Below are 5,000 nucleotides of genomic sequence, written 5' to 3'. Positions count from 1 at the left end.
CTATGATGGATTTTTTTTGTATAATACTAATCGATAGGGCCTCATTGTTAAGTGCTACAAGATCTCGTACATTTGAACCCATCGTCGTGGACCCGAATCCATTAGTATGGGACATTTTCTTTTCCAAGTGAAATCCCCTAGTATATGAAAGAGTGAAAAAGTGTTTTCGTTGTTGTGGAATAAGAAGCCTTCGTATCTTAATGCATGTATTGAATTTATTCGGAGCTATTAGAGCTGGATCTACTTTTTGGGGAATATGAGTCGAAGCAATAACAAGAATATTTCTAGTGGAACATCTTTCACAATCCCTGGAGAGATAGTTCACTAAAAGACCGAGGGATAAGTAATTCGACTCAGTCACATCCAGATCATGAATGTTAGGAATCCATATTATGCAAGGAGACATTGCTTTTGCTAATTCGAAGTGAAAGGTGATATAAAATCGGTCTATTTCTGGCATCATATCCATAGTTAGCGTATTCATCATAGTTAGAAGCTCCAGCTCCATATCAAGGTCACGGTCGATATCGTCACTATCGTCACTATCATCAATATCGTCACTATCATCAATATCGTCACTATCATCAATATAGTCACTATTATCAATAAGAAAACCCTTAGGCTTGTTATCCAGGAACTTGTTCAGAAATACTGTAATGAAAGGAACATAGGAGTTTGTCGCTAGGTATTTGACCAAATAGGATCGTCCAGTTCCTATAGAACCTATCACTAAAATACCCCTACTAGGGGGAGGTAGGGCTAAGCGGAGCGAAAAGGGTTTTCCATGAGATGGGAAATGCAAACTATTAGCCCCCCACAAGGTGTGTGAATAAGTAATTGTCTGATAATTAGCAAGGAATATACGTCTTTCTACTAAACAGGATGTATTGAATTCATAAATCATTAGATACTTTTTTTGAATGTCAACTAAGTATCGTAAGTAAATTGCTCCCGGTTGTTCACATTATTTGATAACCAGAGTTATTCTTTGATAAAAGATCACTATGAGTAAGACTCAATAGAATTTGATCAATCCTTTTTTCTGTTGTTAAGGTAGAAAACTGAACCAAGAATTCTTTTTCTTTATCATCAATCGAATCAGTGTTCGAGACCCAGGATTCTATTTGATCATCAATCCAATCACCATTCACGTTTTTTATTTTTCTTATCAAGGAATAGATTGCTTTACTTGGATGACTTAGATGTCTCGTATTTCTCGAAAAAGCGATTCGATTGATGGGATTTGGTATAATACTTATGAGATCGATGAGATTCCAATATTTATTCTTAGAACGTATGGATTTGACCCCATAAGCGGGACCACCACCCCATAGCATGTTGCTACCAAAAGCAAAACTCCGTATTTCTTCTAGAGAATCTCCTAATTGTTCCAGAGCAACTAGAAAGATATTCTTTAACCAGAAAGAATTCAGTTCAGATGTAGGATACCTATCCAGAAGTTTTCGCAACTCAATCATGTATGATGGAATCATCAAAGATTTTACCTTTTCGAACTCTGTCTGTAACTCACTATAGACTCGAGAAACAAAGAGAAGATGTGTACGAACGAGATATCCAGCAACAAGGAGAAGGAAAAGGATTGAATAGAAGAACTCCTGAACATTTAGCGATCTCAGATGTGTCGATATCAATAGTAACTCATTATTTCGATGAGTCATTTCTTCGGACAGAAGAAGATTATGGAAACAATTACCCGGAATCTCACTTATCAGATTCCATTGTGGAAGACACAATGGAATCTGACGAATTCGCCATAATATATCTGACCCATGCATAATATCATGAAAAATGGATACAAATTTTTGGCTGCTACTTAGTATCGGCAATAGGTCTGAAAAAGTATCTAAAAATATGAAATTTAGATATTTGTACCCCGTCGAGGTAAGGAACCATGGTATATATGTTTGGAATAGATTCCATTTTGAGAGAGTTGAAAAAACACTATCTTGTTGAAAGGTTCTATACATCTGACCTTTCTCAAGGCATTTTTGTAGACAAGAACTCCGTTTTTTCCTTTTTTCGGATGGTAAATATTTCTCAGAACATGGAGTGTGAATCCAACCCATGTTTGAATTGAAATTGAGATACTGATACAAGTTCTTCCCTTCTGAATCAGGTATATTCATATCTGAAAGAGGTTGACAATAAGTTTTTTCAAAATGGACTATTTGTCCCTCTGTTAGAGGTGTTCCAGAAATGTCTGCGATCGAGTAAATAGCTCCACGAACGAATGGATCGTATCGAATTGGAAAATGGAAAGATTTGTAGAAGTTATACCCTTCGTCGCCACTTTGCGGAAAATCGTTAGGTATCAATATGTTAGATACCTGTAACTCGATTGGTGAAATAGTATCTCTCTTCAAAAAAGCATGTTTTTTTTGACCATCGCAAAAAGAAAAGATTTTGTTGCGAATGAACAAGATTTTGAGGAATTGTCCATACGTAAAATCATAATTATTGATACGGGCCTTTTCCACATAAAAAGGGAATCTTTTGTTACAATAGAAGCAGAAGTGATATTGATTATTCAAGAATCGAAGTCGATTTGCTTTATAAAAATAGTATATCAATGAACTTCTATGAAATGGTTTCACGGGATTCAGCCAATTGTCTGGATCGTGGGATATCATTGAGAAATAGGAATCTGTGTTATCAAAAGATTTCCTGCGATTCTTTCTAGTATGGAATGAGTCAATCATCCACTTTGGTATCTTATTGAACAAAAATGGTGATATTGTTCCTCCATTGATCAAGAATTTCGATTTTTGGGAAGTATCTTGGTCATCCAATAATAAGGGTTTCCTTTTTTTCAAATGAAAGATTTGAAGACCTATTGATTCTAATAACTGATTACAGAGTGGATCATTCGGACCTTTCAATTCATAGATGTGGATCTCGGACCTATGAATGGGGATACCCCCAAAACTCACAAATAAAAAAGAAGGAAGTGAGTTAGACAAAAAGAGAAGAAACTTGGGCAAAAAAAGAAGTAACTTGGACAAAAATAAACAAAGTGACTTAGACAAATCTTTTTTGTCGATAACCTCAGACCAATCAATCGAATATTGATTAATATGTAATCGATCGAACACTACTTGAAAACGGCTATTCTGCTCAGAAATGAAATAGTCCAAATGTTCCTGGAAATTCTTGCTCCCATTGGACCATTTGTATCTATATACATTAGGATCCCAATTCATAGATCTCTCCGTTCGAGAAATCAAAATAAGAGGATCGAACCACTTCTTCTGACTCTTTTTCAAATTTGATAAATGTTGGTTGATCGTGTATTTCATTCTAGTTCGATGATTCAGAGTATCATTTCCTATTTGATACCTTTGAATTCCATATTCGAAGTTGCAATTGAATCGATTCAATACATTTCTTATGTAACCATGGGTGCTATATTGGATTTGAATCAGATTTCGGATCAATCTATATTGATTGACTGCCTCCATTATGTTGTTGCTAGCAAATACAACTATTTTAGGTTTTGGATCTTCCACATTATTTCCGCAAGAGGTCTGGACCCATTTTTTTATGATCCTTCGATAAAAAGATTCATTCTCTTCATAAAAAAGAGGAGGTAGAACCAATAAAGAGTGCTTTTTCGATTCATCCCTGGAGTTCAATAACTCATTCAAGAAATGTTTTTGATCCAATCCGGAGGAATCCATAGAAAAATCAAATTCCTTATGATACACCAGATCCGGCTCGGTTATTGATAGAGTGAATAGATCTGCCATTTCTTGAAATATATCTTCTGATTCAAAATCGTGGTGTAACGTGTATCTCCCCCTGTTCCGGTCATGGAATAGATGAAATAAACCCCAAAATGGATTTTTGTTCAAGAATGAAATCTTATTGGAACTGTCCAGTTCACCCTTTGGAACCATATCACATCCTCGATAGGATGAAATAGGATGAATTGAGACGGTATTTTGTAAGTACATAATTATCTTGAATAAATTCACTATTTCTTTCTTTTCCGATCGCCTGGAAAAAGCAAGATGTTTCTTTTGTTCTTTTTTCAACAATTTCTGATCTCTAGTAGACCTATCAGTAGGATTCGAACCCAGATGAAGTTCTGACCATCTGTCAGAGAAAAAAGAACGAGTGGCTCTTGCAGGATTCCCAAAAAATTCTTCGATTTCTTCCGGAAGCAGATGATTATTCATCTGCTTCTCACGTTCCATGAATAGTCGGCACATTGAGGAATATCCAGAAAGGATTTTAAGGAATCGCTCTGATTCTATCTCTGTTCGTTCCGTTTGAAGAAAGGAAGGATCCCAACAAAGAATCGATCTTTCTTTTAGTTGTTGAATCTCTCTTTGATTGATCAATGTGTGATATTTCGAATCCTCATTCCTAATGGAATCGAAAGAATCCTTGGATTGATCAGAAGATCCTTTCAATTGGCTAGAATCCGTTACTTGAATGAAACTAGATCTCGTGGAATCATATTGAAGATTTGATGATACATTCCGTACCTTGCTAAAAAACCGATCCTTGTTTCCCAACCACACATTGTCTAACCAAATCCAATTCTCTCGTGACATGTTCCTCAAAAAATCCGATTCGTGCGGACTCTTCCCCCAACTAACGAAGAGATCTTGACGGAATTGCCACATATGAAATTGAGCACAATTTTGCAAAGAAATAGCCCGCTTGTTTCTCAAGAAGAGATGCGAAACATGCTCAATATCATTTGATTGAATAATTGACCCAGTCCCTTGTTGTTTGAAGAAACCCTCCACTTCCTTTGGTATTTTTTCACGAAAAGCAAACATGAGATAATAAATCCAGTCTTTCACTAAGATTTCGAATAGCTGTCCCGAATTCAAGTTGATTATGTTTCGCCTCTTTCTCGGGGAAAGACGATCAAAAAATTCCCAATCATGGTCCTTACGGATCGGATCATCCATATAATATACAAAAAGGAACTCCAGATATTTGATATCTTTCTCTTTGAATGAGAT

Source organism: Vigna unguiculata, unplaced genomic scaffold (assembly GCF_037176805.1).
Source record: "Vigna unguiculata cultivar grain cowpea cultivar isolate G323 ecotype 2 unplaced genomic scaffold, ASM3717680v1 ptg000267l, whole genome shotgun sequence".
NCBI classification, from domain to species: Eukaryota; Viridiplantae; Streptophyta; class Magnoliopsida; order Fabales; family Fabaceae; genus Vigna; species Vigna unguiculata.
Note: the sequence above shows the minus strand (reverse complement) of the source record.